General features: G+C 50.2%; 1 protein-coding gene across 4 annotated transcripts in view; it reads left to right on the top strand.

Annotated features, from left to right (window-relative positions):
- LOC125751831 (myocyte-specific enhancer factor 2A-like) overlaps window positions 1–12,651 on the top strand; it is a 52,385-nt gene that overhangs the window by 3,891 nt on the left and 35,843 nt on the right. For all 4 annotated transcript variants that reach the window (XM_049031204.1, XM_049031205.1, XM_049031206.1 and 1 more), the window contains exon 2: window positions 676–761. The gene's annotated coding sequence lies outside the window, so the exon portion shown is untranslated. The remainder of the gene's footprint in view (window positions 1–675; window positions 762–12,651) is intronic.

The raw sequence follows: 12,651 nt of genomic DNA, 5'->3' as shown, positions 1-12,651 counted from the left end.
GTAGCACACAGAATTATCATCGCTTCTTTTTTAGCACCAATTTGCAGAGGAACGGCGCCAGCGCTGCGCGTGTTTTTATTGACTCACTATTCCCGGCCCGTTCCGCTCATTTGCTCGGCGGTGCGGCGGCTGAAGGCTGCGGAGGAGAGTCCCGCACATCCTGCCTCATTAGCTGGTGTGAAGCACGTCTTAGCGAATATTACAGGCCGCTTCAGATGGCGCGATCTGTGTGAAACCATGTCGTCACACGAGTACGTCTGCTGTCTGCTGCCCGCAGGCTGAGCGGGTGCTGGGGGAGTCTTACTGCCCCCCTGCTAATTTGTTACGCACACAGGAGAATGGGTGGGAGGAAGGGCAAAGGCTTGCCGTCCAAATCCCACAAGGGTCCGGCTGTTGTACCTTTGACAAAAGTACTCAGCTTCGGATGTGAGAAAATGATTCGAGGGGAGGGTCAGGGGGTGGGCACTGAGGGGGTGTCTTTCACTTTTAACTCAAATTTGACTGCTTTCTATGCCTGCTTTTTAGCCCTGTAACAAAACAGGATGGGAAGGGGGGGGCATGTAGTGTGTGGGTGTCAGTTTGATCAAGCATTAATGCAGCCTGTCATAAGTGAAGCCGGCAGTTTTACAAAATGCCTTTTCATTAACTGAAGCACTTTCCCTTCTTCGTTCTCAGGACGTTCTTCCTGAGGGAGGAGAAACTTCACAGGCAGAACGTTCAACTGAAGCCCTGGGTCCCGGTGGCCCTGTATGATAACCCTGGTAAGATCGCCCCCCCCCCCTCCCCCCCCGCCTGCTCACCTCCATCCGCTGGCTTCTCTGCTACACTGGCAGAGATGAAGCTTCATTCCGAGTTGCTATTTTTTGCCCGACGTGGCATGGGCAGGCACCCTGGTGTGGCACCGCGGGGGAGGGCGGCCACCCTGCGGTCTGAGCCTCAGGAGCGCCGGGGGCGGCTGTCGTCTTCCCTGTGAGGCCCGTGCGGAAATTGGGCCGCTTCAGCCAAGGAGTGTAAGAAGGAAAATGGGTCCAAGAGTAGCAGAACCGCTGAGGTCCACGATGGTTGGCTTTGGTGTGGCATCGGTTGACCTGCTATCGAGCATTTTGTTTGTGGGCATTTATCTTTTGGTTAGCTTTCACACGGGGGGGGGTGGGGCTGGAGAATTTGCTTATTTTGGTTTCCTTTGAGATGCTAAACATACCATATTTACAGTACCTGTGAGTGTCTGGGTGTCGGTGTTTGTGAGCGTGCTTGTGTGAGCGTGTGTGTGGGTTATGTATGTATTACATGTTATTTTGATGTTGTGGAGACCATTTTTCAGTCCTCACAAGAGGAAGTTCAATTTTATACAAATCTGTGAATCAAAACACAAAAAATGCCAAAAGTCTTGTATTTTGTTTAGTTACTTATGGTTTAGGTTAGGGCTGGGTGGGGTTAGGGTGTCATTGCTGGGATTAAGGTTTTTCCTATAAAAATAAATAGTCTCCACAAAAATATGAATACAATGTGTGCGCCTGTGCCTGTGTGCCTGTGTGTCTGTGTGTGCCTGTCTGTCTGTCGTGCCTGTGCGCACCTGTGCCTGTGTGTGTACCTGCCTGTGTGTGTGCCTGTGTGTGTGCCTGTGTGTCTGTGTGTGTGCCTGTGTGCCTGTGTGCCTGTGTGTGTGCCTGTGTGCCTGTGCCTGTGTGCCTGTGTGTGTGCCTGTGTCTGTGTGTGTGCCTGTGTGTGTGCCTGTGTGTCTGTGTGTGTGCCTGTGTGCCTGTGTGTGTGCCTGTGTGCCTGTGCCTGTGTGCCTGTGTGTGTGCCTGTGCCTGTGTCTGTGTGTGTGCCTGTGTGTGTGCCTGTGCCTGTGTGTGTGCCTGTGCGTGCCTGTGCCTGTGTGTGTGCCTGTGCGCGCCTGTGGCCCACGTTATGCAGACCCATATCACAGTGTGCCATTACCTGGTGCAATCTTCATTGTTTGCTTTTAATTGTTTTCCCATGCGATCCTGTGTATCTCTCATGGTATAGAATGGCACCCAGAGTGCTGCTCTCATGCTGGCTAGTCTGCGCTGTGATATCCGGCGTCTGCGTGTGTCGCGGTTTTGTCGTTGCTGAGGTGAGATGCATATTGCAGCTTCGCACTAAGCGTCGTCAGGATCTCCGCACACCACGCTAGCCGCCCTGCCCCTCGTATAGCTCTGCGCTTACTGCTCCACACGAAGGAGTTACTGCCGCCTTCCCATAATCCCTCCAGCTACGCGGCCAATCGCACACATCTGCGGCTTCATGGGCTCACGGGGGGGGATGTGGGATCTTCCAGCACTGCGTCCTTGACTTACCTTCTGGCCATAATCTTCCCCTCTGGCCTGGCCTACTTAGCGCACGTCCTCCTTAGGAGAGCAGCTTAAGGTCGTGCAGCCGGTATCCCCAGCCCCCCCCAAACCCCCCCGCCCCCTTGCTCTACCGGCCCTGGGCTGGGATGCCCTTGGCCCTTGCCGGTGGAGTGACCTAAACCTCGCTCTAATCCTCTTTTTCTGACTGGTGGCCCTTCAGTCCGGCCAGTTGACCTCTTGGGCAGTGCACAGCTCACAAAGACGTGCTCGACGGAGGCCAGCTGGCATGGAGTGCGTTTTGTCCGCCGGGGTGTCATGCATTGGCTGACGCAGTTGTTTGAATACACTGTCCTGCCTCCTCTCGTCCTTGACTCTACCAAACCGTCGCCATTTGAAGCCCCACATCTATTGATAATGCATTAGATGGTGTCAAGATGGTTGCTGCCTGCTTACCGTCCTTTGAGAGCCAGGGGGTTGCGCCTGAATCTCCACACCTACAGGGGCATCAGCGTGGTTCTTATTTCCGTTCTGACGCGACCCCACACCCTATAGGGTGAAGGGACAGCTGGGTGACCTGGGCTGGGGGAGAATCCCTCCAGTGTTCTGTGTGTTGTGGGGAGGGGGTAATTTGGCCATTCATCATATTGGCATATTGAGTGCTTTATGAGAAGCATGAATCTTACAAAATAAAACCCTCAATATCAGTTATGAGGGAAGATGTTTGACAGATACCTGCCAGCGTGTCTGGAACGAGCGTCAAGCAGCACAGATGGAGAAAACCATGGGGAGATGCGGGAGTGGAGGCTGGCGAGAGGATGGCGGCGTGACGCGGGGCTGCCGCCGGGGGGGGGGGGGGGGGGGGGGGCAGAGGGTGTCGCCGCTGCTGCGGGACTCGCCATACTTCACCTGCCCGTTATTACCGCGACTTGGCAGGAGTCGTCGGCAGTCTGCCGTCCGAGGGACGATGGGCACACTGACATTTTCCGCTGATCCCGAATGCTGGCATGGTCTGAGGAGAGCTCCTCCACCCTCCACCCTCCACGCGGAGCGCCCCCTTCAGGCAGCCGTGCTCAGCCTTCCTCCGCCAGTGAGCTGATGCTAATACGCAGGCTGCTACACTTGTGTTTGTTCCCTTATCGCATAAAGCTTTAGGTGTTTTAAGCACTGACTGTGTGACGGCTTCACCTTGTCATAATAGATGATGTCAGTGCCGCCCTCATCACACTTCGTCAGGAAGGCGCTTTGTCAAAAGGGATGGGAATCGGCGGGACATGTGTTTAAATCCCTGACATGACCAAATCCCGGCCGCTCGTGCATGGCAGCATTTCCATTCACCCCAGGCTTCCTCTTGCTCTGGGCTTCTCGGTCCCCCGACTAAGCTGAGACGACCCCCCGCAGCAAGCTGACGGTTCGAGCACAGTGGCCCTCAAGCTGCCCACAGCGGGCATCTTTACTGGCAGACATGGGGCTTTGAACCCCCCCCCCCCTTACGTCATCACTAGCAGACGGCGTCTGCATGCTCTGGTTACAGCTGAGCTGAGGGGGGGCATGCTTTGTAAGCTTAACATTAAATATTTCTGAATTTTTTTGTACTTGAACTCTCTCTTGAATCGTGCCCCGTTTTCTTTTTACACAAATTCACTGATGAATTGCAGATTTAGGAGTTAGTCAGTAAACGTCTCAAACTCTTTAAAAATATTTCTCCGTGTGACTTCCAGGCACGCCTCTGCTCCTCGCAGAAGGACCCCGAGTACACAGATCAGAAACTGATCTCCGATCAGCTCTTGGCTCGGGAGCCACTGTACAAAAGAGAACCTCACTTTGTGGGGAAAAGTCAGAATTTCAATGCAGTAGGATGTGACTGCGAAACACTTGTTAAAATGTGATTTGCCAGATGAAAGGGCCGTATAAAAATGTGCTTGTTGTTCTCCGTTTAAAGGAGGCAGCCAGACTCTGTCTCCTTCTGCCTCCCGTTGCACTTTCCGAGCTGCTGTCGTCCCCCAAAGCGGCAGGGCGACTCGTCCTATAGTATCCAAGAATGAACAATCTCAAGGCGTATTGGTAGCCAGTGCTACTGCCACCTCTGGGTCTGCAGGTGCGAAGCCGCTTCTGCGGTGTGTCTGTGGAGTTCGCCTGCTCTCCCTCTTCTGCGTGGGCCTTTTCCGGTGGCTTAAAGACCAGCGGTTGGGCAAACTGATTTGTTTAAATTGCAGATAATGTGTGTCCCCCCTGCAAATGACTGGCATCCCATCCAGGGTGCAGCTCCATGACTTTTGTCCAGGCAATGAAAATTTAGGGTGAAGATTTTGTGTTTCTGATGATAAGCCCCTTATAATGGACCTGACCACTGAGTGCATTTCGTTATTGTATAATGTAGAGAAGATCAGTTTTATCTTGGGCATGTGGCACCTATAAATTGCTTCCCTCTACGTGTTTGACATCATTATGTCCGTAACTAGGGGCCCCCCTTTCTTACAGCATTTTGGGTAAATGAAGGATAGACTGGAGATGCTCTCGGTGTCATGGTCAGACGTGAGGGATGCGTGTGAGTGTCAGAACTCTGGATCTCCAGAGGAGCAAAAGCAGATTAACAGAGGACCAAGAGCAGGGGTGGGGAATGAAGCCAGGACCCCCCACTGTTCGCAGGATATGATGTCATCGCTGGGGGGGGAGAAGGTCCAGTGCTCAGAATGAAGTCGGTAGACCAATGAGGGCGCAGATGTGACGGCGAGGAATCTCATTTCGGAAGCAGCCTGTCGCCACGTTTTAGCTCCCCGTGGACCGCTGGAGGCGTGACGAGTCTGCGGGGTCTCTGTCACCGCCATGCTGCTGGTTCTCATCTCCAGCAGGTTAGGAGGGGAAGTATCCCTGTCCACAATCCCAGTGCTTAACTCGTATCTAAGCAGGTGAACACTGGGAACAATGGAAATCGGGAGCCCAGTGTTATTTTAATGGCGAAGTCTGCCATCGTCTAGTAAGCCAACACTCTGCGTTTCACATTCCTGGCTGCAGGAATCCGCAGTATGTAACTTGTTCGGCTTTTGTATCCCAAAATAAGCACTGTTACGCCTCCCTTCCTGAGCTGGGCATCACGGTCAGTACTGGGGTGGGTGGCTCGAACCCCAGGGGACCAGCTCTGTCCTACTTATAGCACGAAGGATCCATGAGAGACTGAGTATCGTCGGGTGGCATAACACTCTGTGTTACACGTTACGGTATGGACAGCAGCTTGTCAGCAGGGCTGACTGTCTCTCATTGCCTCAGAAGCGGCGTAACACTCTGCCAGTGTTACATGTTACGGTATGGACAGCAGTCCTGCTGATTAATTGTTTGAGTGACTAAGCTGTGCCCCCCACCCCCCAAATGGGCAGGTGCACTTCTCTTTGACCCACCTGCCCCCCCTCAGACAGATGGCCTCCTCCTAGGCCGGAATGTGTGCCCCCGACCCCCCCACCATGGACAGGTGCCCTTCTCCTTAACCCATCCCCCCCCCCTTGGACAGATACCCTCCCCTTAGGCCTATGTGTAGCACCCTCATCCCCCCCCCCCCCCCTGCCCCAAGCATGGACAGGTGCATCTCTCATTGACCCGTGCCCAACCCCCCCCCATGGATAGGTGTCCCCACACCATGCTGAGGTAGATGAAACGGTAGACTGGAGCCCCAGCTGCTTTCTTACTGCCCCCCCCCATATCCCACCCCCCCAGCCTGCCTGTCCCCCTGTTCCCAGAACAGAGCAGCTGCTCTCCTGACCCCCAGAATCTGCAATCTTCTCGCTAGGTCCAGCGTTCGGGCAGTCTGGGTCCTGACAGCGTTCGGGCAGTCTGGGTCCTGACAGCGTTCGGGCAGTCTGGGTCCTGGCAGCGTTCGGGCAGTCTGGGTCCTGACAGCGTTCGGGCAGTCTGGGTCCTGACAGCGTTCGGGCAGTCTGGGTCCTGACAGCGTTCCGGCAGTCTGGGTCCTGACAGCGTTCCGGCAGTCTGGGTCCTGGGCCCCTCTAACCGGCATCTTTGGCTTTATGAATGTACCCATTTGTATCTCTATTCAATATATAACTTACTGCATCGTCACTTTGTATGTTCGTTTTGATTCCAGTTCAAATTTTTCATGTAGTTCAATTTAAAAAAAAAAAAAATTCGCTAAGGTGTGATGTCTGTCAGAACATCTTACAAATATGCAAGCATTCATATAAGTTGTTTATTCCATGCCAACAGCTAAACTGCGTGAAGTTAAGGATGTTTGTACATGTGTGCAGTGACACGTCCCTCATGCAAATGAGCAGGCGGTTCTGGGGGTTGGGTTATTCAAAGCAAGGCTCCGATGTTATCGGGCACAAACGCGTTTCCGCTTGTTACACGCCAACAGATTATCGGGCTGCCCGTTATTGAGGATCGATGTACGACACGTCCCTTTTACGCATCAGTCGTGGGGATTAATGATGTCACCGCAGGACAATCACTGCACACGGGTGTAACATGTGACAGTGCGCAGGAACAGAGGCGTTAGACTGTGGGAGTGAGGAACCAGGGATTTATCTCACAGCTCTCCTCTCTCCGGATGCTTTTCTGAGGATCCTTTGGGTCGTTTTCTGGGGAGGAGGGGAGTCCCTGTTTGACGGTGGGCACTGGGTGACACCCATGAGCTTGGCATTACCCAGTGTGTGTAAACAATATGTGGGTCTGAACAAACAGCCACGGATCAATCAGTATTACAGTCGTATGTGTATTTGGAAGGGAAAAATTATCATAAGAGCAAACAACATTAGCAGAGGTAAGACCAATGGTGTTTGCAGTCACGCTCCTTAAATGTTTAGGCTGTTTTCTCGTCTGTGAATCTCCACTCTTTTTCGTGGCTGAAATTGACTGGCTCTGCCGCCCCGAAAGCCCCCGTGCACGTGATGGCTAGCACCGACGGCTCGTATTTCACGGCGGTACGTGCCGGAATCGCTCAGCGTAAATTGTGACTGCGGCGACATCTGAAGACGTACGTTTGCCAGGATTAATCTCATGCCGACAGTGAGGCCTTTTGGCTCACTGAGGGACTCGCTGCGCCGTCCGGCCCACTGTCGATGGACAGCCACGTGGACGGCCGCAGTGAGGCACTCAGATGGATATGCAGCCGTGCAAACAGGGGAACAGCAAACTGTGTGTTTCCCTGTGACGATGGACTAGGTTGGCTTCGGAGATGCCTGAATGCAATTCATTGCCTCATTGCATCTTCTTTATGGTTTCATCTCTCAATTTATTTAAAAATATTTGGAAAGCATCAGTAACTTGTAAATGTATGTAAATATAAATTAGCCGATAAAAAATAGCAAATATCTACTCTAGTATAATGAACTGGAGGAGGCAAATGAGTTGATCACATTAAAAAGAGGAGAAGAGCGTGTTCTATTGGTCGATAGGTGCAAACCATCGAGATTTATTGAGGAACTAGTGGAGGAGACCTGAACCGAATGTAAGCAGAACAGAGTATTTCATGGGGAAGGAAGGACTCAGTCTGGTCAGGAGTAGGAGACAGTCTGATGTTACAGCAGAGTTTTTCGGAGGCTGTGGGGATGATTGATAGGAATAACAAGTGTCAGTCACTAGTCTGACAAAGTTTGACAGAAACAAATGAGAAATTTAGAGTGAGAGCTGGGAAGAGGGGGTCTTAAGAGTGAACCTTCAGAGGGGTGACCATGTGTGAGGGCCACAGGAGAGCGGATTCTGCTCATTGACTCTCAGAAAGCCACATGGAGTCAGGGAGAGGTCAGGTGGACGGGAAGGTTTCAGGGGATGTTGGTATCACACCATGTGTTTCTGTGCCTTCATGTTTTATATGTTTCCCATTCATTTTCAGAGATTTCATCCATATTTTCTGAATTACTGCCCTGTGGTGTGTATTAAACCCTCAGCTTGGATTAATTTTTTGTTCTCTGAATGTGGTTCACAAAGCAGAGCTGTTCATTAATCACTCTGGGGGACACTGTGTGGTTTTCCTATGCGGCGTTTCCTCTGTATTTCTGAGAAAGTCAGTGTTGCCCGAGGACAGAACCGTGCAGTACTGCAGATGTAGAAAAGGATTCAAGCTTGATTAGGGTCAAAACACTTGTCGAGGGTAAGGGGGTAAGCGGGGTAAGGGGGTAATCTGCACAAAAGCAACCAAAACGCATGTCAGTTGTACAAACTGGTCTGAGAATTATGGGTTATGAAAAACAAAAAAAATCAGTACTTGGACTCCTACAAATAAAACTGCAAATTGGAACAGGTGAGCTGAATAAAGGTGAAAAATGATAGTGAGCCCCCCCCCAAGAATCACGGGAGCCCTGCCCTCATAGTGATGCACTGATGTTTCGTTTTCCATGGTATAATTAGTCAGATTTCTCATTTGATGATGAACCATTGAAAACAAACCGTTTGACATGGATATTTTTTCTTCTGCTTTTGTCAGAAGATCAAATCCCACTGATTTTTTTTTTTCCAGATACTAAATGGTTACAGCCATCAAATGTTTGCTTTGCGAATGTCCTGTATTCACTTTAAAGGCCGGAGGTCTTGTTCTCCGAAGGAGCAAGAACGGACGGGGAATCGGATGCAGATTGCTCGTCCTGGTCAGATGCAACACGCTGCGAATCGGTCCATCAACTGAGCCTCTAACCTGACTGACATAGATGGATTACTGGGAATAGAGATTTCCCAGTAGTAATTATATCACAGGACAGCTATGGCAGGAGATGAGGGCGAGGTTGTTAATTTAACCACCCCCATCGCTTTCACACGCACACAGAGACGCTTGCACAGACAGCCCTTCAACGCTTAATCTCCGCTCTGCATTTCAGAGCTCTCCGTCGCGCTCCTGGTGAAAAGCTCAACAATGGGCTCCCATTTTGTTTGAACGACGGATGATCAAAAGCATTCCCAGCACAAACAGGTCAGGGCCGGCTTGTTTTAATAAAGGCAGAGGTGCCGGATTAGAGGTGGAATAACAAAGCAACCGACAGTGAGTTCCATTCACCTCCTAGCAGTTTGGTCATAGTCACCTTGAGGTGGGACTTTTTGCTTCCGGGTGGTGAACAGACTCTGTTACCCTTGTTCACCAAGTGACAGGAAAAGCAGATGCGCAAAACGTATCACATTTCTGCTTCCCTAGTTTACGGATGGATCGTGTCCATCTATGTTACGTTTCTGTTGCCATTTGTCCACCAAATTACAGCAAATGACCTGGAGCTTAAGCTTCAGCCGTAGGATGCAGCTGCTCCGCGTTTCATGCTGAGGTAATTTTTTGATTTGCACCCCAGGCTCGTGTGAAGTAGCTTGCGCTGGTCAGAATGCACCCATCTCGCGTAGCCTAACAAAGACGCCTGCCCGCCATCTTTGCCGGAATCCTCCATGGGATCAGATACTGCTGGAGACTTAACTTCTGTGTCGACACACAGAAGAGTACACTATTAAATATTAACGTGTGCTGCTGGTTGCTAGTAGGTGATGCAAAAAATTCAGTTCAGCTCGTCTGACCTGTCAGAGAGACACCATCTACACCTAGATTGGTTTCCCAAGAACCTGTTTATCGGGACGAATAATTGACATCTGTTTTTGCTGCCGAAGGGGAGTCCTCTCGTTTTGGTTGTGATTTTGGATCAATTGCAGCTAGCTTGCTGTGAGTCAGGCTCACACATGGTCAGAACTCAAACTGGGCTGAACCGATCTCGTCCCGTTCCTGTGACACTGCGTCTGTCTGCCGACGAGGAGCTTTCTCTCTGAATCACAGAGAAATGTAGACATGCAAGGGAGTCAAGCAGAGGCACCTAAAAACCCTACTGAAAGCTCCTTTTAAGCTGCAGGTCCTTGCTGTGACTCCCATTGTCTGGGTGCCTTTTTTCCTCCTGCGTCTTGCACCTCTATGAATCTAAGTCTATATATCTATGTTCATCTTAAGTCACCTTACGTCTTTGGCCAGGATGGATGGATGGATGGATATTGAGGAAAGTTGGTTACAATATTAGCTGGTTATAGGTTGACAGTACAGATGAAACTGGGAAACTATTAAAATACACATGAGCTTGAATAAACTTCGGATGCCAGGTGTTAACTCAGTTAACTGGCATAATCTTCGGCGATTATATTTACATGTAATTTAATGCAACATCATTGTCATGCAGCGGAATGTTTCACAGAGAATGGCAGCGGGTTTCAAGCTTGGCACATTTCTGCAGATCAAAGATGTTCACTCCTCAGAAGCTCTCTGACTCTCTCAGATCATCTCCATGTGCACACACATCATTTAGCAGACCTTATTAATTATATCTCATTAGTTGCCATGGAAACCGGAGGGAGGCGAAGCAGAGTGGGGGGAAAGCGTCTTCGAGGAGCAGTGTGTGCCAGATTAGCATCAGGCTCCGCTGCCGAGCTTCAGATGGGCGTGGTCCTTCCGGGCCTGACGACTCTGTTGGAGGCGTCAAACCTGGTCCAGTTGTCCTACAGCCAAGAGCTAAATCTGTGGTTTCTTACTTTAGTGCAACTCTGATCTGAGTCACGGAAGTGTTTGTTATGGTAGGTTACAAAGGGCTGTCACACCTGGCAGGCCTACCTGATTCCTGGCAGAGAAGTTTTCTCACTTAGAGCTCTGCTGAGCTGTTACTTAGGCAAAGTTTTCAATTCCTGTTTAACTGTGTCGTGAATATTCCTGGTTGGCTGTTGCAGGGATCTGTGCGGCCTGCTGAAGCTGTTCATATGGAGGTTTGTGTCCTAAAATTATGAGAAAACACTGAAATTGAAAGCAATGGTGCCCAGGGACAAGGCAGTGATTGCTGAACACACAGAACAAGCCGGGAACTGTATCTGACCTCGATGATGCGGACAGAAACACTAGAAGGTGATGCTTTGTATCTAGCTGTGAAACCCCGACACGCAGAGAACAGGAAGTGGACAAAAGGGGAGTGGGCTCCCCTCGGGGCGGGGGTGCTGTGTGGCTAAGCAGGTTAGGACGCTGTACTTGTGAATTAAAGAGTTTCCACCATTGGTCACCTGAATAAGGCCCATAAACCAAATTGCTCGAGGGACTGGCTGACCCGTAAAATTTCTAGAATACTGGAAGGCAGGACAAGGCTCATAAATATTCATAAAGGAAGCACTACCTGATTGGCTGGCGATAATCTTTGCACTACAGCTCTTTTGGGAAACATCCCTATTTTGTAGCGCAAAAAAAGCAATACTCTGAGGTAGCTAATTTGCTAGCTAAGTAAAAAGTAATGTTAGCCTAGGTGAAAGCGACCAATCAGGTAACACTTCCTTTATGAATATTAATGAGCTTTCTCCAATCATCCCGTGTTTTAGAAATTCATGGTTGGTTCCTGCTTTCTTACAGGTACATTATTCTGGATAAATGCTTCTGCTAAATAAATGTAAAATGCAAATATTCTGTATATAGACACAGATATAGTTGAAAAAAGGCTCTCCGATTCGGTACACACTGCATGGAGATGTGCTGTAAATACTGCGGATTAATTACAGCTGGGAGCAGCTTAACTCTCTTATCGAATCATTACGGTCCGCAGACCAGCTCTGAAACACGACTGATTAAACAAGCGGAGAGCGCGACCTCAGAACGCGACACGTCTCCGGCGAGCACGATTCCAGTGACGCGTGTTCCCGAACTCCCGGGAAAGTTAAACTGGGGCACAGGTCGTGACTGGTGCTCCTCGGAGCTTTTCTTAGGTTTCCCTCTGTGCAGATGTTACTCCTACACTCCGCGCGCGTCTGTCCGGGCAGGTACTCCCGCTGATTTTCATATCTCGCAAAGCCAGGCTCCTGTGACAGCAAACTTCACTGGATTGATCGTTACTCTGCAGCTTTTATAGAAAAGCCAGGTCTGGGCATCTGAGCATCTGGCATTGACGTGAGTTTTAACCAGGCTCGTAACCTTGTACCCTCATAGATATTGATTTATCTGTGTCCAGGAGGGCTGGGCAGTCAGTTGCCAGTGGACTTCCTGAATGTTTTTTCCCCACTAGTCTGACATTAGAGGTTTTTGTTCCTGTCCTCCACTGTCTTCTGTTTTTTTTTCTCCTCTGATGTGTGTGTTTATATATGTACGTGTAAATCGCTCTGGGGTAACTGTACTGGGAAGGGCCCTCTGTCAAATGAATATAATTGAATCGAAAGTGTCCTTTGAACTTTGGCAGGTTGACTGCTTTCCATCTCTGTCTGAAGGTTTAATCATGGATTATGGTTCATTACCGTCGAATTGGCGCAGGGCTCAATTTTACCCATTTTACTCGAGTGGTGTTTTTCCTGGCGCACTCATATCGACTGTTTTAATCAAAGGTATAACAGTGAAACCCATTACAGTCCTGAACCG

The sequence above is a fragment of the Brienomyrus brachyistius genome, chromosome 11, assembly GCF_023856365.1.
Source record: "Brienomyrus brachyistius isolate T26 chromosome 11, BBRACH_0.4, whole genome shotgun sequence".
Classification (NCBI taxonomy): domain Eukaryota; kingdom Metazoa; phylum Chordata; class Actinopteri; order Osteoglossiformes; family Mormyridae; genus Brienomyrus; species Brienomyrus brachyistius.
Note: the sequence above shows the minus strand (reverse complement) of the source record. Positions and strands in the feature narration are given on the sequence as shown.